The sequence below is a fragment of the Lissotriton helveticus genome, chromosome 12 (assembly GCF_964261635.1).
Source record: "Lissotriton helveticus chromosome 12, aLisHel1.1, whole genome shotgun sequence".
Classification (NCBI taxonomy): Eukaryota; Metazoa; Chordata; class Amphibia; order Caudata; family Salamandridae; genus Lissotriton; species Lissotriton helveticus.
Genome location: NC_136073.1, coordinates 567,371,119 through 567,392,060, shown reverse-complemented (window position 1 = coordinate 567,392,060; position 20,942 = coordinate 567,371,119).

Sequence of the window (20,942 nt, the reverse complement as noted above, 5' to 3'; positions counted from 1 at the left end):
CTCCACAGCTAAAGCCCTTATTAAGGAGTTTTTCCCTAGGTATGGTTTGCCGAGAATGGTCTGGAGTGACAATGGGAGTGAATTTGTGGGTCAAGTGATGAAGAGAGTGTGTGAGGGGTTAGGAATCCGACAGAAGTTCCACGCTGCAAATCACCCACAATCAGCTGGACTAGTAGAGTGCTATAATGGCACTCTTAAGTTAAAACTTGCCAAGATACAGGCGAGCTCTGGTCTTAAATGGCCCGACGCGTTGCCATTAGCACTTTTATCAACTAGGATGACTGTACATTCTCGAGTGGGACTTAGTCCCTATGAAATAATTTTTGGTCGCCCGGCAAACATATGGGGAGTGCCAAGGCCGACGAAATTCAGCGAGATTGAACATCCTGTATTGCTTGACTATCTGTATGATCTGACGGCTAAATTGTGTGTCTTACACCAACAGGTTCATGATACATTGCCTCAGGCTTCTGACGATCCAGGACATGTCATCGATCCTGGCTCCTGGGTGCTGATCAAGAACTTTCAGCGGACAAAGAACGATCAGCCTCGCTGGATTGGTCCCTACTTGGTGCCGTTATCAACGCGATCTGCAGTGCGAGTGCAAGGAAAAAAGAACTGGATCCACAGCGTACATTGTAAGAGGGTTCCTTTGCCTCTGCCGTACGACCGGTGGGTCCAGGAGGGCATTCCTGATTCAGAGACTGACACTGTGCCACGTTTTCTGCCTTTTAGCGATGCACGTTTAATTGGGACAAGTTCTGAGCGGGAAAGCGACGATCTTCTGCAAGAAGCTGTGCCCCCATCAGTTCGATTGGACACTACTGAGCCTGAACTATTATTCCGCGACCAGACATTGCCTGATAAAGGCCGTTATAATTTGCGACCAAGGGTCATGGGACAAATAAACTAACATTTTTCCTTTTGCTATTTTTGACATTCAGCTCTCTCATCTGAGAAACTGTTTTGACCGATTTTTGTTTTTCGAACCGCCATCAGGGTTCAGCTGTAGGGTCGCGGTGTAAAGACTTGGGAGTGCAAGCCGAAGACACGAGGTCGACGGTTCTGGTTGGTCCTAGGGCGTTCCCTGGACTGACAGGCGCATTCCTTAGCACGGAACACCCAACCGCCGCGAACGGCACGGTTAGAGGATGGAGTTTTTCAAGATGGAGGGACCTGTTAAGGAAACGAATTTTAAGAGCAAAATGTGTCAAATTATGAGCAGAAAATGTTTTTTAATATGTCTTTTTATGTTACTTAGCTTAATGATGTTTTTAATGGGATATATTGTATTCTCCTTTCAAGTGACGTTTGCACCCACTACACAACCCATACCTTCTTCTACTGTTTCTTCGCATTCCTTTCATCCTCTGCCTGAACATGAATCTGTTAGAAGATTGGAATTCGTTAATAACTCCTTTGTTCAGCTTCTACACCAACACCAATTAGTAGTGAACACGACTAACTATTGGGTGTGTGGCCTTATGCCTCATACTACTGATAAAGGTATTCCTTACCTGGTCCTGCCATTCAGCTACAATGGTTCTGTGTGGGCATACAGAACGATGTTCATCTATGCTCGTGAAGTCCACCCCCTACGTTCTGTGAAGGACAATCTAAAGAATAGTGCTCTAGTTAAGGGTATAGTCGACATGATTAGAAGAGTTCCTATGAGACAATCCCGAGAGACGAGACACTAGCATATATTGGATGGAACGTGACTGGATATGGAGTTAGTCTGAGTGAGAACCAGAGAGCGAAAAGATCCTCTCCGATTTGGATCGTACCCCATCAGGGTCATCTTTGTCTGCAAGGTAATGGCAAGAATCCGAGAGCTCAGTTAGGGAAGAGTGTATGCACGGAGACTTATGTCTTTGCGTCCCAGACTTCCCCATCGTTTCTAGCAGCTAAGGGTACCTATTTTGTCTGTTACGATAGAGCGTACACATGGTTGCCCCCTGATTTCTCGGGCATATGTTTTGTCTTGTTCCTGTTGCCTCCTACCTATACAGCTGCGGCAGATTACCACAAGACGAGAATTGTTAGAGGTGTCTTCAGTAAGGAAGATACTACAGGACAAGAATTAGGAGCTTTCTTGAAGGGTTTTCTGCCATTTTGGGGACCGATGGTTGACAGCAGGAACATACGACAATTGACGAGAGTGGTTGAGTCCACCGTAGTTGAAACTGCCGGTGCCCTTAGTAACTTGACTGCTGAGCTCCAGTCGGATCGTCTTATGACACTCCAGAATAGAGTTGCGTTAGATGTCATACTTGCAGATAGAGGTGGGGTATGTAAAGTGATCCAATCGAGCTGCTGTGTTTTCATTCCAGACAATGCTCCGACAGTACACCAGGCCATTTCCAAATTACATAAAATCTCCGACTCTATACACGTGCATAAAGGAGATTGGTAGTTGATGGGATGGTTCTGGGAACTGTTATCCACCTGGGGATGGAAGATTCTGATGGTCATTGGGATGGCTTTAGCGATTCTGTTTCTGTTCTGTCTTTGTGTGCAGTGCGCTCCAGCTATATGTGGCCTCTGTGCTACTACGTGTGCAAGGAGCCCTGTCCCAAGAGAGGTACTAAGTAATAGGATTATGCTTCAGCAACATCTTGATGATCTGATGAATATAGACCTGGACTCAGATTGACGTGAGTGTAGGTTAATTGCCTATGTAAGGGCAAAAGGAGGGTCTGAGGTTCCGTGAATCCTGAACCCGTTTCATAAAGGTCATTGTTTCGTTACGAATTTGGTATTAGCGAACCGTAACCAGTTAGTACGGTAAGCATGAGTGTTTTCGTCACGTTACACCGATGGATTCACTACGTATTTAGGGATTCGTTCTGAACCCTTGGGTTCCATTTTGTATACGGCAGCCATTTTGTGGTTGCCCTCACAAAGGCCGATGACTTCGGCCAAACGAGTCTTTAGCACACGTACACTTTAGCTGACTTCTAAATGACCCGAGCGAGCGACCCTCTTGCCTGAAACCAAACTTGTTAGACCAGTTCCTTTCCCAGTAGCTGATCCAGATTGAGGATCAAGGCACAGGAGATCATAAACCTTTTATTGCACACAGCTATGTCTTATCTTACTCACACCTGTCTCTGCTCCTCTCTTTATGACCTGTTTACGATGGGGATGTGCCTGTTTTTATGATGGGTTCGATCGACCTGTCTGATGAAGAATGTTGGGCTCGACCAATTATAGATCGTGGGCTGGGCAATTGAAAAGTAGGTTTTACCGTCATGCGATACCTCTGATCTGGAGGCATTTGATTGGACAGTTTGTAAATGTAAGGTATTTGTTTGGAATGTGATTTTTGGCATAAAAAGGATGGCTTGCTTTGTAAAAATTGAGCAGTCTCCTACGAATATACAGCCATTGTACTTCGTGGACCTCTGTTTCTAGTTGCAGCCAATAAATTCGTTCTTTGACGTCACCAAGAAGATTCCGTGTCTCTGTATGTCAAGATAGGTGAACTCGGAGACTTTGGCCGTATCCCCTGACGCCGCTGGGTCTTAAATAACCTGGTTCTTCACCTGCTTGTCGCAAGTACATACCTGCGCCAACCAGAGACCCCCAATTCTAACATTGGACGCAGCAGTGGGATCACGAATTTACATTTGCAGTGTTCATACAGTGATTATTGACCATTGCATAGTGATTACAAATCCAGTAACTTAGCCACAGACTTTTTAATTTTTTTTCTTTGCTGGAAGAAGATCCCTTTTGTTTGAAGCCATGCCTGGCAACAACAGCGTGGAGAGGGCAGTATCTGTAGCCTCTGAGGTGTTGGAGATAGAATGGGATGCGTCACAGTTGGATGACTACACACAAAAAGAACTGACGTTCTTTTGCAAAAAAATCAAGGTTCCTTGTACAGGGTGCAAGAACAAGGAGGATTACTACAAGGCCCTGAAAGCCTGGATGGAATCAAGGAATGCACCTGAAGATCTTGTGGTACATGAAAGAGCAGACAACGTCCATAGCTTTGTCAGAGGCCTGTCGCCAGAGGAGCTGGCAGACAGATAGGCAACCAGGGATCATGAAATGAAGCTGGCAGAGTTAAAATTGAAGGGCCAACTGGAGCTTGGGAGCAAAAGAATGGCTCTGGAAGAGCAAAGAATCACAGTGGATCATGAGATAAGACTGAGGGAGATGAGTCTGAAGGAGAAAAGTTTGGAGCATCCTCCCTCTGGTGGCAGCACAACGCCGGTGCAGGTAGAGTCCAGGGTGTACATACCCAAAGATGTAGTTAAGGAGTTCTTTAAGGGGGAATGACATAGGACAGTAGCTTAGGGCATATGAGGTAGCCATGTCCTCCCACCGGGTCCCTGACAAGGATTGGGGAGCGGGGTTGTGGGGGAGGTTCCTTAGCGAAGGGCGGGACACCCTACTAGATTTGCCCACTGGAGAACAAAGTTCCTATCCCCACATGAAAGAGGCCTTAATGACCAGGTATGGGCTTACCCCTGAAATGTACAGACAGAAGTTCAGGGAGAGTGAAAAGCGTCCTGGGAGTACGTATGTGGAGTATGTGACTGGTTTTTGCAGAGCACTGGATGGTTGGGGGACGGGTAGCAAAGTAAATGATTTTCAGGGGCTTCTTGATTTAATGGCATGGGAGCACTTGTCACAACATTGTTTTTCTGAGCTACGCCAGCACCTGATTGATAGCAAGCTGTCCAACCCGAGGAAGCTTGCTGAGTAGGCGGACCGCTGGCTCAGCACCAGGGTCCACAAGGGTCCAACGGGAGACGCCGCCAAGGGTGGGCAGGGTCCCCAGCAGAAGAGTGGAGGGGACAGGGGTAAACAAAGAAGGTTCCAGCGAGGCCCCCAAAGTAATCCCCAGGGGAACCAGCAGAAAGGTTCTCAGCCTCCCCCACCCCTGAAGCAGACCGGGCCCCCGACAGGTAGGCCTGTTCCAAAGGGGCCCTTCAATTGTTACAGGTGTGGTGACCCGGGTCACATTGCCTCTGACCCTAAGTGTCGCCGGTTTGGTAAACCAGCACCCACTGGTGCTCCACCCCGGCAAGTAGCTAGTGTTAATTTGGGGGAAGAAGTAGTAGGCCCCGGGGGGTGGGGATCCTGTCAAGATGACCCTGGTCTCTTTAGAAAACAGTGAGATGGTCCCTGAGAACTACCTGCCCTCTAACACTAAGAAATATGGGCAGGTGGTGACCATCAATGGTAAGAAAGCTGAGGCTCTTAGAGATACAGGAGCCAGTGTGACTGCAGTGAGGCAGCACCTGGTGTCTCAAGAGCAGGTTGTACCCCATGCCTACTGTAGGGTTATCAATGCTGACAAGTCAGAGAGCCAGTGTCTGATGGCTCAAGTTCCCTTCGAGTGGGGGGGGGGGGGGGGGGGGTCTCTGGTACCCTGCAGGTCTGTGTGAGAAAAAACATGCCTGTAGACTGTTTGCTAGGGAATGACCTGGAAGACTCCCCTTGGGAAAAGGTGGAGAAGACGACTCACCTGGGGATGGTGGGTCTGCCTGACTGGGCGTGCGTGACCACCCGGTCAATGTCTGCCAGTAGGGGTGCTCAAGAGATCCTGGGGCCTGAAGGAGAGGCCCAGGAACCGGCCTTAGGGAGAAGGCGCAGGGGGCGCGGGAAACCGGCCCCTGAAGTTCCCACGGTCCAGGAAGAAGCAGACCTTGAGGGGGATGCCCTGGAGCCTACAGGGGAACAGATTGCTGAACTAGGGGACCTGCCTGAGCTGACCCATTGGCAGCAAGAAGGAGGCCCCTCCAGGAAGGAATTCTGCAGGGAGCAGAAAGAATGCCCTTCTCTCGTGGGTATGCGGCAGCAGGCCAAGACCAGGCCAATGGTGTTCAGGCCAAGACACATTATGCGTCTGTATTCAGAGCCTAAGGCTGCAGAACCTGGGTCAGCCTGTGTGCTGGTGGTACCCCAGAAGTTCAGAGCCTTCCTACTGGGACTGGCTCATGATGTGCCGTTAGCAGGACATTTGGGGATGGACAAGACCTATGACAGGCTTGTCACCCACTTTTACTGGCCCCAAATGCACAAGAGCTCAGATGCTCACTGTAGATCTTGTCAGACTTGCCAGGCAAGTGGTAAGAGCGGAGGGAGGCACAAGGCTCCTCTGCAACCCTTCCCCGTGGTCAGTACTCCATTCCAGCGAGTGGGTATTGACATTGTTGGGCCTTTGGACCCCAAGACAGCCATGGGCAACAGGTTCATCCTGGTCTTGGTGGACCATGCCACCCGGTACCCTGAAGCCATCCCTCTGAGGACAGTGACGGCCCCCGTGGTGGGACGGGCACTGATGGGAATTTTCTCAAGAGTAGGATTCCCTCTAGAGGTGGTGAGTGACAGGGGGACCAATTTCATATCCAAGTATATGAAATCTCTTTGGCAAGAGTGTGGTGTAACTTACAAGTTCACCACCCCTTACCATCCCCAAGGAAATGGGTTGGTTGAGAGATTCAACCGAACCCTAAAAGGCATGATCATGGGCCTGGAAGGTCCAATGAGGCGTAAGTGGGACGTCCTCTTGCCATGCCTTCTCTTTGCATACCGTGAGGTGCCACAGAAGTCCCTAGGTTTCCGCCCCTTTGAACTGCTGTATGGTCACCCAGTGAGAGGACCTCTGAGTTTGGTAAAGGAAGGCTGGGAGCAATCTCCTAGGAAACCTCCCCAGAATGTATACAGTTACATGCTGGCCTTCAGAAACCAGACCAGGCGATTCAGGCAACTTGCTGAGGCAAATCTGGAAGCCAGCCAGGAAGAGATGAAGCGGTGGTACGACCAGAATGCCACTCTGGTAGAGCTTCGACCTGGACAAAAGGTGTGGGTCTTGGCCCCAGTGGAGCCTTGTGCACTTCAGGATAAGTGGACAGTTCCATTTGAGGTTGTGGAGCGCAAGAGTCCGGTAACCTACTTGGTGGACATGCAGTCTCCCAGGAACCCTTTGAGGGTCCTACATGTTAACCGCCTTAAGCCCCACTTGGAGAGGTCCGAAGTGGGCATGTTGTTGGCAACTGATGATGGAATGGAAGAGGAGTCTGAGCCTCTTCCTGACCTCTTGGTAGCCTCTGAGAAAGATGGGTCAGTGGATGGAGTTAACCTCTCACCCACCCTGACACCTGAGCAACAGGAAGACTGCCGCCAATTGCTGGGGCAGTTTCCAGATCTGTTCTCCCTGGTGTCACAGATTGGTGCGTCCATGATGTGGACACAGGAGACAGCTTACCTGTGAAGCATAATGCCTACAGAGTCACTGACGGGGTCAGAGCATGCATCAAGGAGGAGGTCTCCAAAATGTTTGCTCTTAGGGTGGTTGAGTCCTCCAGCAGTCCTTGGTCCAGGCCCGTGGTCTTGGTCCCAAAGGCTGCTGCGCCGGGAGCCACACCTGAACTCCGGTTCTGTGTGGACTACAGGGGACTCAATTCAGTCACGAAGACGGACGCACACCCTATCCCCAGAGCTGATGAGCTCATTGATCGGCTAGGGGCTACCCGGTTCCTCAGCACGTTTGATCCAACGTCTGGGTACTGGCAGATCGCCTTGACCGATGGGGCAAAAGAGAGGTCAGCATTCTCTACACCAGATGGGCATTACCAGTTCCGGGTTATGCCATTTGTAATGAAGAATCCCCCTGCCACCTTCCAGAGGTTGGTCAACCAGGTGTTGGTGGGGCTGGATGAGTTCAGCGCCGCCTACCTGGATGACATCGCAGTGTTCAGTGGCACCTGGCCAGAACACCTGCGACACCTCTGGGAAGTGTTGATGGCGCTGCGCAAGGCAGGCCTCACAATCAAGGCAAGCAAGTGCCAGATTGGGCAGGGATCAGTGGTGTACTTGGGACACCAATTGGGGAGTGGCAAGGTGGCACCCTTGGCAACCCAAAATTGAGACCATCCTGGCTTGGGAACCCCCTCAAGACCCAGACTGCAGTGAGAGCCTTCCTTGGGCTCACTGGGTACTACAGGAGGTTTGTCAAGGGCTATGGCACTATTGTGACCCCCTTGACAGAGCTGACTTCTAAGAAGCAGCCCAGGAATGTGATCTGGACTGACACCTGTCAGAAGGTTTTTGACACCCTGAAAACTGCCATGTGCACGGCGCCCGTGCTCTTGGCCCCTGATTTCTCCAAGGAATTTCTAGTGCAAACAGAGGCTTCAGAGCATGGTGTAGGGCCTGTTCGCTCACAGATGACTGAGGAGGGCTGGGACCAACCTGTAGCCTTCATCAGTAGGTTACTTCCCCGGGAACGTAGGTGGAGTGCGAAAGAGCGAGAAGCATTTGCTGTGGTCTGGGCGCTGAAGAAGCTAAGACCTTCAAGTTCAAGTTCAAGTTAAGAGATTTATATAGCGCGCTACATACCCATAGGGTCTCAAGGCGCTTGAGGAAGGGTGGGGAATTACTTGTCGAATATCCAAGTTTTAAGTTGCTTTCTGAATTCTAGGTGGTTCTGAGAAAGGCGAAGGTGAGTGGGAAGTGAGTTCCAGGTTTTAGCTGCTAGGTAGGAGAAGGATCTACCTCCCATGGTGGTTTTGTTGATGCGAGGTACAGTGGCAAGGGCTTGGTTGGAGGATCGTAGCTGACGTGAGGGGTGTAGAAGGACAGTCGTGTGTTGAGGCATTCGGGTCCAAGTTCGTAAAGTGCTTTGTGTGCGTGGGTTAGGAGGCGGAAAGTAATCCTCTTATTTATGGGGAGCCAGTGGAGGTTTCTCAGGTGACCAGAGATGTGTTCTTTACGCGGGATGTCTAGTATGAGCCTGGCTGAAGCGTTCTGGATGCGTTGGAGTTTTTTCCTGGAGTTTTGCGGTGGTACCGGCGTATAGGGTGTTTCCGTAGTCCAGGCGGCTCGTGACCAGTGCGTGGGTGACCGTTTTTCTAGTTTCGGTGGGGATCCAGCTAAATGTTTTTTTGAGCATGCGAAGAATGTTGAAGCAAGATGATGAGACAGCGTTGACTTGTCTGGTCATCGAGAGTGAGGAGTCCAGGATGACGCCCAGGTTCCGTGCGTGGTCCGTCGGGATGGGTGCTTTTCCAAGGGCCTCTGGCCACCAAGAGTCATCCCAGGCGGAGGGGGAGGTGCCTAAGATGAGGACTTCTGTTTTGTCTGAGTTCAGTTTCAGACGGCTGTGCTTCATCCACTCGGCTACTTCTTTCATTCCTTCGTGTAAGTTGGTTTTGGCGGTGTTAGGGTCTTTGGTGAGTGAGAGGATCAGTTGAGTGTCGTCAGCGTAGGAGATGATGTTGAGATTGTGTTGGCGAGCGATGGCCGCCAGGGGGCTCATGTAGACGTTGAAGAGGGTGGGGCTGAGTGACGATCCTTGTGGCACGCCGCAGATGACTTCGGAGGCCTCTGACTTAAATGGTGGGAGGTGGACTCTCTGGGTTCTTCCGGTGAGGAACGAGGTGATCCATTCCAGTGCTTTTCCTTGGATTCCGACGTTTCTGAGGCGCTGTAGAAGGGTGCTATGACAGACTGTGTCGAAGGCAGCGGAGAGGTCGAGGAGGATGAGGGCGACTGTGTCTCCATTGTCCAGTAGAGTTCGAATGTCGTCTGTTGCTGCGATAAGTGCTGTCTCAGTGCTGTGTTTGGCTCGGAAGCCGGACTGTGAGGAGTCGAGGGATTTGTTGGTTTCAAGGAAGGTGGCGAGCTGGTTGTTGACAGCTTTCTCGATGACTTTGGCCGGGAATGGAAGAAGCGAGATGGGGCGGTAGTTTTTGAGTTCGGTGGGGTCAGCTGTGGGTTTTTTCAGAAGGGCGCTGAGTTCTGCGTGTTTCCAGCTTTCCGGGAAGGTGGCGGAGTTGAGGGAGCAGTTGATGACATCTCGGAGGTGTGGTGCTATGATGGAGTCTGCTTTGTTGAAGATGTGGTGCGGGCATGGGTCAGTTGGGGAACCTGAGTGGATGGAGTTCATCAGGTGGATGGTGTCCTCAGTGGAGATTGGGTTCCAGTCGTTAAGGATGTTCAAGGGGGGTGAGGGTCCTGCAGAAGGTTGGGTGGGTTGGTCTCCGGGTCGGTTGTCGAAGCTGTTGTGGATGTCTGCGATTTTGTTGTGGAAGAAGGAAGCTAGGGAGTCGCAGAGGGCTTGGGAGGGGGTGATGTCGTTGGAGTTGGCTGATGGGTTGGTAAATTCTTTGACGATGTTGAATAATTCCTTGCTGTTGTGGGCGTTGTTATCTAGTCGGTCTTTGAATGCGGCTTTCTTGGCAGACCGGATTAGTTGGTGGTGTATGCGGGTGGCGTTTTTGAAGGCGTCCCTGGTGCTGGTGTTAGGGTCTTTTTTCCAGGCCTTCTCGAGGGAGCGACAGAGTTTCTTCGATTTCTTAAGATTATCGTTGAACCAAGGGGCGTTTTTGCTGCCTAGTTTGATTTGACGTTTTTTCAGCGGTGCTAGGATGTTGGCGCTGTTGGATAGCCATTGGGTGAGGTTAATGGCTGCTTGGTCGGGGTTTGAGGAGTGGGCGGGGGGGTTTGGACGAAGCGATGAGGAGATCTGGTCGATGGTGATTTTGTTCCAGTTTCTTCGCAGGGTGGGTTGAGGATGGTTGTGGATTGTGGTCTTATTGTAGATAAAGTGAACGCAGCTGTGGTCCGTCCAGTGAAGAGCTGTGGTGTGACTGAATGAGACATGTTTGCTGGAGGTGAAGATGGGGTCGAGTGTATGACCTGCGATGTGGGTGGGGGTAGTGACAAGTTGTTTGAGTCCGAGGTTGGCGAGATTGTCCAGAAGGGTGGTGGTGCTGCTGTCATTGCTCTTTTCCAGGTGGAAATTGAGGTCTCCCAATAGAATGTAGTCCTCGGAGGGGAGGGCGTGTGGGGTGATAAAGTCTGTGATGTCGTCACTGAATTGTGCACGGGGTCCTGGAGGCCGGTAGAGGAGGGTGCCTCTGAGTGTGGTCTTGGGGTCGGTGTGGATCTGGAAGTGGAGGTGTTCGGCGCTGGCAAGGTTGACGTCTGAGCTGGTTGAGATGTGGATGGAGTTCTTATGGACGATAGCAATGCCTCCTCCTGTTTGCTTGACGCGGTCCTTACGGATGATCTTGTATCCTTCCGGGATAGCAATGGTGATGTCTGGGGCTGAAGAGGCGTTCATCCATGTTTCTGTTAGGAAGGCGACGTCCGGTGAGATGGTGTCTAGTAGATTCCAGAGGTCGATGGCGTGTCTGTGGACCGAGCGGGTGTTGAGCAGGACGCATTTAAGGTGGTTGGTGTCAAATCTCTGTTTGGTGTTAGTGGATGGGGAGTTGGTTTTGGTGCCGTCGAACTTGCAGGAGTTGCAAGAGAAGGGTCCATGGGTGTGTCCAGGAGCGGCTTGGACGCAGTTGGGGGAACGGCCGGGGTTAAGGGCTTGGAGGGTGGTGGCATCGTAAGTGATGCGAGTGGGCTGGGCATTGCGGGGACCAGGGGGTCTGGCGATGGGCGCGGGCCAGGCACAGACGGGCGTAGACGGGCTTACCTTTGGCGCACCTTCGGCGCGGCCGTAGCGCGTGGACGCTGCGCGTTGGTGCATCTGTCATAAGTGGAGAGGTGGAGGGGGGCGGAGCGTGGGAGGGGCAGCTGGGAGGCGGGAGCGAGGTCGAGGGAGGGCTCGGGTCAACCAGGAAAATGGCCGCAACAACAACAACGAGCCATGGGGCGCTATGAGGTCCAAAATATGTTACAGACACTGTTGTGGTGGGAGCGGGTTCGAGCGCGGAGACAGGGCAAATAGTGACGCAGTCTCGAATAAAACACAGTCAATATTATCACAGGTAATGCACAGCAAATGTAAAACAATGCACAGTCAGCCAAAGCGCTATGATAATATTTAAACAAACGTGCGCGCTAGCTCAGATGCAGAGGTCAGCGCTACAGTCAGCCAAAGCGCTATGATGATATTTAAACAAACGTGCGCGCTAGCTGAAAGGCAGATGCAGAGGTCAGTGCTACAGTCAGCCAAAGCGCTATGATGATATTTAAACAAACGTGCGCGCTAGCTGAAAGGCAGATGCAGAGGTCAGCGCTACAGTCAGCCAAAGCGCTATGATGATATTTAAACAAACGTGCGCGCTAGTTGAAAGGCAGATGCAGAGGTCAGCGCTACGATACCACAGGTGAAGGGTGAGGGAGGAAGAGAGGGGAGCGACCACTCGCGTTGTAGGCAAGATGGACACAGCTCTCTGTGTGGGTGAGGACGGCCTGTAGCTCTCGTGGGTGGGAGGGGCAGCTGGGAGGCGGGAGCGAGGTCGAGGGAGGGCTCGGGTCAACCAGGAAAATGGCCGCAACAACAACAACAAGGAGCAATGGGGCGCTATGAGGTCCAAAATATGTTACAGATACTGTTGTGGTGGGAGCGGGTTCGAGCGCGGAGACAGGGCAAATAGTGACGCAGTCTCGAATAAAACACAGTCAATATTATCACAGGTAATGCACAGCAAATGTAAAACAATGCACAGTCAGCCAAAGCGCTATGATAATATTTAAACAAACGTGCGCGCTAGCTGAAAGGCAGATGCAGAGGTCAGCGCTACAGTCAGCCAAAGCGCTATGATGATATTTAAACAAACGTGCGCGCTAGCTGAAAGGCAGATGCAGAGGTCAGCGCTACAGTCAGCCAAAGCGCTATGATGATATTTAAACAAACGTGCGCGCTAGTTGAAAGGCAGATGCAGAGGTCAGCGCTACGATACCACAGGTGAAGGGTGAGGGAGGAAGAGAGGGGAGCGACCACTCGCGTTGTAGTTGTTTGGGTCTCACTTCCGGGTTCAGACAGACCACAGGCCCCTCAGATGGTTGATGCAAATGAGGGGTGAGAACCCAAAACTGTTGAGGTGGTCCAACTCCCTACAGGGTATGGACTTCACGGTGGAACACCGCCCTGGCACAGATCACGCCAATGCTGGCGGTCTGTCCAGGTTTTTCCGCCTTAGTGATGAGGAACTCCCTGGGGAAGGGTAGTTCTTCTCACATTTCAGCTGGAGGGGACACGTGTTAAACCTGGCACCTTGGCGTGAGTTTCCCTCCCACTTTTTGCTGATGTGCCTCAGATGTTTCTGCTGGTGTCCGCTGCTCAGGGCACTGCGCCACGGCCAATCCGTGCCGCAGTGCAAGTGCTCCCTATGTAAAGTGTAACTGTGATTGATATTCCTGATTGGTTAATTGGATTTACTGTCAGTCCCCAGTAAAGTGCACCAGGAGTGCCAGGGCTTGTAAATGCCAATGCAGCTAGTGTGCCTGCAGCGCTGGTTGCGCCACCCACAGAAGCAGCCTGTTAAATGTTTCTAAGGTCTGCCATTGCAGAGCCTGCATGCAGTCTGGTACTGTCATACTAGCTGGGCAAGTGCACACACTTAAAAGGCTCTACACCTTCCCTTTGCTTCATATTAGTCACCCCTATGGTAGGCCCAAGGGCAGGGTGCATTGTAAGTATAAGGTAGGACATGCTCTGATGTGTGTGGCATGACCTAATAGTGAATTACAGCCAAATTCGTTTTTCACTATTGTAAGGCTACCTGTTCTCTTAGGCCAAGATGGGCTGCTGGAATTATTACACTCTATAATCCCAGCAGGCTCAGGGAACAAGGTAGAAAGTCAAGTTTAGTATGTCTGAACTCAGAATAATAAGGTCAGCGCCGCCTGACCCCAGCACCGTGACTGCCTCCCTGAGCCGAAGCTCCCAACGCAAAGCAGAGGACCCGTCCGGTCCAATCACCACAATCTGCTGGCCCCCGCCCGTGGATAGTACAGAAAAGACGGACCAGAAGCGTGGGCTCGCCTTCCGTGAGAAGCCCTGCTATAAGTGCCCCAAATCCGCTGCACAGCTCTCCAGGACCCCAGGACTCTGCCCTTGTGAGCCTGTGTCCCCCAGAGCACCGCCCGCCTGGAGGAAAGCGACCCCGTGGTCCTGCGTCACCCCGCCCTCTAGGACGACACCGCACCACCGGACGACAGCCTAGAGCCGTCCGCACCGAATCCGACATCGCAAGAAAAGGTATTGTGCGCTTAAAACTAAATCTCAACGTACGCCTGGGCAGCAGAGGCTGGTACGCCTCATTGTGCGCTTTAAAACTGACTTGCCGCTTACGCCTGTGTATTGGAGGCTGGTACGCCTCATAGTGCGCTTTCAACTGAGTGGCAACGTTCGCCTGTGCACCCGAGGCTGGTACGCCTCCCTGTGTCCTCCGAGCTAGCTCGCAACATTCTGCTGTGCACCCGAGGCTGGTATGCCTCCCTGTGTCCTCCGAGCTAGCTCGCAACATTCTGCTGTGGCCCCGAGGCTGGTACACCTCCTTGTAGACTGTGAGCAGGTTCGCAACGTCCTGCTGCATCCTAGAGCCGGGTGCGCATCGTACGACGGAGCTCCCAGTGTCCGCGCCGAACGCCGACTCGCGCTAGATGCGTGAGGTTTAGTAGGGCCCCGTCTGTGAAGCGGTACGGAGCGTACGAGAGTGCTACAAAGCACACCAACCCCTGGGAACTGCTGAGAAACGCACAACCGTACCTTGTTAGACTGTAAGAAGCTGAACAAGAACTGTGACAACCTGAACAAGTAACTGGAACCATTTTGAACTGTACAAAGAATGTATTTACAAGCCTGCTTTAAATCTATATAACGGAGATATATTTTTACAAGAATACAGTCTGGTGTCATTGTGTGGTGGGTTGGTGGTTATTGTGTGTGATACTGCAAATGTTTAACCCTATATGCTCTAGAGATTAGCCTTGACTGCTTGCGCCACACTACCTAGAGGGTAAGCAGGGGTTATTTTTAGAGGGTAATCCTTCGCCTTGACTTAGAGGAGAGGGTCCCTGCTTGTCGCAAGTACATACCTGCGCCAACCAGAGACCCCCAATTCTAACACTCCTCAAGAGTAAATGCGCAACTTGCTGCTCAGCCACTTTGTACCACTGTAATAAGATTGCAGGTGACTAGCTCTGAGCAGGGAGACTCACTACATTTTGCACCATTATGGTTTACTTCTTAACAGCAATTTCCCCCTGGAAAGAAGGCTGCAAGACTCAGCATTCAGAGAAGAATATGGTGGGGCAGCCTTCGTACCACTAACGGTAGTCATCTTTTGGTACAGCTCTGAAAGGTTTCAAAGCTGTTACCATGCACTTTAATTGCTTTGGAACAAACACATTTATTTAACGAATTTAGCAGCATCCCCTTTGAGCACTTCTACATGCCAGTACAAGTGACTGCTTGCCTGTTGCCCTCGACTACTTTTAAAGACATTGTCAGACTTTCACTAATCTCTCCAAGTTCTTTGTAACCAGCTGTTTTGTCGAGTAGATGCTTAATTAAAGCTTTCAATAAAGGGGCGAGTGGAACCCAGCTGACAGAAGAAATTTCTCCAGAGTAGTTAAAACATGGCTAGTGTCTGTTGTCATTCCAAGATTCTCTTTTCAGACAGCCATTAAGAGGCTGGTTTGTCTTTAACAAGGAAGCAATTTTTTGCACCAAGAGCTTCCCCTTGTGACTTTAGGAACTTAAATGAGTAATGATCTATTCACAAAATCAATTTTATTTTATTTTTTATTTTACGCTCATCGAACGAGTAGGTGGATGTCAGCGTTCCTCCCTAGATACCTTTTGTGCTAGACCACCGACATCCTTACCATCTATTAACCCAGAGGGTGAATTATCTATAATCTCATGTGGACTAGGCCTTTAACTTCATAATACCCCAAATATCCACCTCAGACTTACATGCAAGCCTCTGGGTAACCTCACAGAGCATGTTGTTGTTCTTTGTGGGTTTGCATAGGCTATTTGAAAGCTAAGGCAAGTCCTGACCTGATCCCATGCTCAGATTATTTGTGGATGGTAGTGCCGATGAAGGATCAGGCCTTTCTAGAAAGATAAATTCATGTCCAGAGTTCCTTATGCCAAGCAACAAAGCCCAACCTAGACAGCAGACAGTAAATTATCCTTCACAGTCTGATCAACAGACAAGAGATAACTGGTGGACAATTTTTTTCCTGTGGACAGAGCCTGTAGGCTTCTCAATCTCTCTCAGTGCCTTTCACCGACAGGGTTTCTATCCATTTCAATGCGGTTTGTGAATTACGTGCATGTCACAAGGGAAATGGATTTGCAAAGAAAATTTACATAGAGAAACAACTTGTGTATGCAATTCAGGGTTTCTTCATAGGGGACCTCATTTTTCTTACTAGCACTGACCCATATGACTTTATGGTAGGAAAATCTAAGGGAACTGATATAAAGGCCTTACCATGGAGAATGATTAAGAAGGAAGAAAATAAGTTACTTACCTGTAACTACGGTTATCCAGTAATGCTATCTTTCGAAGATTCACATGCTTAAATCATTCGCATTCTTTGAGATGAGAGTCCCACGGTAACATAATCAAGCAGCATTTTAATAATGCCATAGGCTAGAATGGCCCAGAGCCATGTTTTAAAAAGCCTATTCTTTTTTTTTTAAAAGATCAAATGTTGAATGCAGCCAATCAGCTGCCAGTACCCTATAGAACTCTCCCAGCAGAGGCAGTTTCCCTCAGATTTTCACCGCACGTCATGTATGAAGGGAGTCTACCCGAGTTCTACGCAGTTCTATCTTCAAACATCTGGAATTTATTCCTGGACATCTTTTCTTCATTATGTCTGATAAAAAAGGTATTTTCCACCCATGTAAGACCTGTGGCAAGAGAAGGGTTCATGTAGATGATCCTCACAAGGACTGTATTTATTGCCTTTAGCCAGCCCATTAGGTAAGACAGTGCAAAATCTGTTGCACTTTCTCTTCTAAGACTCTTCGGGATAGAGCGGGGAGGCTGCTTTTGTGACTTAAGTCCAATAAGCAACACAGATCATCTGAAGAGGACAATGATGGATCATCTAGGCCGCGAGGCAGGTCCCATGAGGACACCTCTGGAGGACAGGAAATATCTCAAACCCTCCCAGGAGAGCAAGAGCTCTAAAAAGGAGAAACGTCTTTAAGACTCCTCAGAGCCTACGTCATCAGTTTCCTCCACTCCTGTGAGAAAGGAAAAGGACCATCATAGAGCCTCTTCCTCAGATTCTGTGAAGCACAGAAATAAGAAATCGTCAACGTCATTGTCGACAACAACCCCATGATCGTCGACAAGTACCACTGTGACATCATTGACACCATAATTGTTGACGTCTATCTCGTCGTCAAAGGCTCAGTTGGTGAAGTCGATGAAGGCACCAGCGACAACCGTACCGTCAACGAGCATCCTGTTGACACCAACACAGTTGACTGCAACACTGGTGGCGACTGCACCGTCAATTACTGACATTCCAGCATCAGTGGTTATGATACCGTCGACAATGGTAAACATTACTAGGGTGCTGAAGACATTTCTGTCTCCGGATGTATCTGCGTTTAGCAAGATTTTTCCGTTGCCTCCTTCGCACCTTTTGGACCTGCAAGAGTCAGATGATGAGGATGGAGTATATGGAGTTGCTCATAGTCCATCTGAATTGCATGAAAAGTGCCAGGAAGAGGACTATGAAGACGAGCAGCAATACTATCTGCCATATCTGGCTTCACCGCACCATTACCAACTTTATGGCTATCCTCCCAAGCCTCATCCTAGAGAGATGGCACATCTACCACCATCTCTAATTCAAGACCTTCAAGCTATGCTGGCTGATTATAGACAGAAATTTCCACCCCAAAATTTCCAAATAGAGCCACCTCAGCCACAACCCACAGTAACACCAGCAGTACCGCACCCTCCAGTTCAGGAGCCTGATCCGGACAACCCTTCCTCCTCGGATGAGGAGAGAGAAAAGAGGGTGAAATCCCGGATCCTCGCCCACCTGCAGATCCCTGGGAAGATTACATCATTCCTAGTCTCTCTCCTCTGTCAAACCATCCCGTGGACTTGTCTCTACAGGATATCAGGGGGTTCCAAAATTTAATAGAGAGGGCTTCCACCGGATTCCATCTTACCCTTGGCTGTGAAACATGCAGATTGTTTCCCGTACGATTTCAAGGAGGAGGCAAGAAAATCCATTCCTACAATCCGGAGAATTGATTATATTTGGCAAGAGGGAGTGAAAATTATGAAAACCCCGCCCACGATATCGCTGTGCTTCCTCGCATAGACAAAAAATGCAGGACCGCAGAAGATTCTCCTCCTTGCCCGACTGGTCACCCGAGGTCTGGATTCAGAGGCAGCACCAAGAAAATCGAAGAACTCAGCCATACCGATGTCAACTCCGGTGATAAGGAAGGGTGTATACTAGATATTACGGGAAAGCGTTTCTCCATCATGGCTGTAGTTACTATCAAGGCGGCCAACGTTTGGCTATCATCTGCGTTATGATCGGCAGATGTGATCTTACATGGCCTCCATGATAGACCTCATCCCTGACGACAGGAAGCAGGAGGCTAGGAAAATCCTGTTAGAGGGTGAGCGAGCAGCCTCTGAGACCACAGACTGAGCTATGGATATCGCCAAGACAGTTTTTCACTAGCTTGCAAATGTGGCAGTGTTGAGTCACTAGGGATAGTTGAAAGCCACTACCTTTAGACATGAAGTCCAGGCAAAGATCCTGGACATGGCGTTTGATGGGGACGCTTTGTTTGGCAAACATATCAATGAGGCGTTGTTATCCATATAGACTGACACTGATACAGCAAAATCTTTAGGCACCCTTCAGTACAGAAAGACACTTTTTAGAGGAGCAAAAGGGCACAGTTTCACAGTATACAGAGGCAGGTATCAGGGGGCACAACAATATTAACATTATCAGCCACAATACAGGCAAACCTGCCACTTACCGTTAGTCTTCTACGGCTGGTTTCTCTCATCAGGGAGCCGCAAAAGAACATCGGCCCAGGGTAGAGATAACAGAAGAAAACAATGATCTAAGCAGGCTACTAGCTTCCCCCATGTTTCCGCTCCCGTGGGTGCGAAGATTTCCAGTTTGTTTCAGCAATGGGAGAACATAACAACGGACCAATGGGTACTGGATCCGATTGCCTTTGGCCCTAATCTGGAGTTTGTGAAGAGACCTCCAACTACTCCACCAAAGGGAGACCCTCCCCATCTTCTTCACTTATTGCACAAGGAGGCAAAAATCATGCTCTCAAAAGGAGCGATTGAGAAGTTCCAAACCTGTACAGGGGTCAAGATTTCTATTCCTGTTTTTTCTTAATAATGAAGACGACAGGGGAATGGAGACCAATACTGGATCTCAGAAAGCTAAACAAGTTCCTGAGAAAACAAACATTCAGGATGATAACCCTAGCTGAGATCCTGTGTTGCCTCAACAAAGGAGACTTCATGACCTCCTTTGATTTGGAAGACGCATACTTCCACATCCCCATCCATCAGAAGCATCGAAAATTCAACAGCTTAACGGTAGCCAGTACCCACTACCAATTCAAAATCGTACCCTTCGGCCGCAAATCGGCACCCTGAATATTTACAAAGTGCCTCGCACCAGTGGTCGCAGTCCTACGTTCTCAAGGTCACCAAAAGCAAGGCAAGAGACTAGAGCCAGGAAGGCTTGTCTTCAACTGTTTAACAAGCTGGGGTTGCAAGTGAACCTCAAGAGGTCTTCATTTATTCCCAGTCAAATTACACCATTTCTGGGAGCAAGGTTGGATAGTCCAATGCAAAGCCTTTCTATTGAAAGAGCGCCAAATCCGTCTAAAACAGTTGGCTATCGACATTTCAAGAAGAAAGTCTGTTTCAGTGAGGAGGTACAAACTGCTCCTAGGAATGTGCTCATCAGCATCAGACCTAGTGCCCTTAGCCAGGGTAAAGATGAGACCTCTACAGGAAGAACTTCAGGAACAGTGGCAGCAAACCTTCGAGGACATCCTTCGGGTCACCCTGGCCATGAAAACAGCTATGCAATGGTGGTACCACAGCCCAAACCTTTCAAAAGGACTCACTTTCCTGCAAGAGATCCCAGACTACATCTTGACAACAGATGCCTCTATGGAAGGCTGGTGAGGTCACTTGCAGGACCTCCAAATTCAAGGCAAATGGTCCAATTCTCAAAACCTAAGGCATATCAACAGCCTGGAGTTGAATGCTATATTCCTCTCTTTACAGGCCTTTCTACCAAGGATAGCAGGTAACTCTGAACTGGTCCGTAGGGACAATACGACCAGTATGATCTACATAAACAAACAATGGGGAACCAAGTCTTTCGCGCTTTTTCAGGAAACGCAAGAGCTATGGAATTGGACAACCGAGCATGGAATTTCTCTCAAGGCTGAGCATGTTCCAGGCTTGCACAACACGCTAGAGGCTGCTCTCAGCTGAGTTACAAGCAATTTCCATAAATGGGAACTCAGCCAATACCAACTGGACGGAGTATTTGCACTATGGGGACAATCAGCGTTTGATACAGACATCAAAGCCAAATGCCAGCCCTATGCCAGCAGGTCCCCCCTCCTGGGGTCTCAGGGAAATGCTCTTTAGATGTGGTGTCAGGGTCATAAAGCAAGCCCAAGACTACTTCCATAACATTCAAAGATAAATTAAATAGCAAAAGAGGAAAAAGCCTATGTCTGAAGAGGGCAAAGATTTGTAAATACTAGTCAATATCTATAAACCACACAAAATGTCTACCACTGATGTTGTCAAAAGGCTAAAGATTTGCTTTTTAAATTTATTAGAAAACGTGTCTTCCACATAAGACCTGAGATATTCAAAGAATTAAAATCTATAGAGACGATCAGATGATGGAGGAATTTCAAGTCACACTGTTTGGTAGACACTATGCTCTGATGTTTGAAATCGTTAGTGACAGAAAGGCTCATAGCAATTTGAGATGTGTATGCCATTAATACAGGCAGAGGTGTCCAGTATTTGTTCCAGGGGTGAAAGGATGCCACATTTTCAGGATAGCTATGTAAATTGATCTAATTTAGATGAATTGCTTGCAAATGTATCTCACAGAGATTTCATACAAATCTGGTAAGAAGCTGACTGTTATGTACCACAATG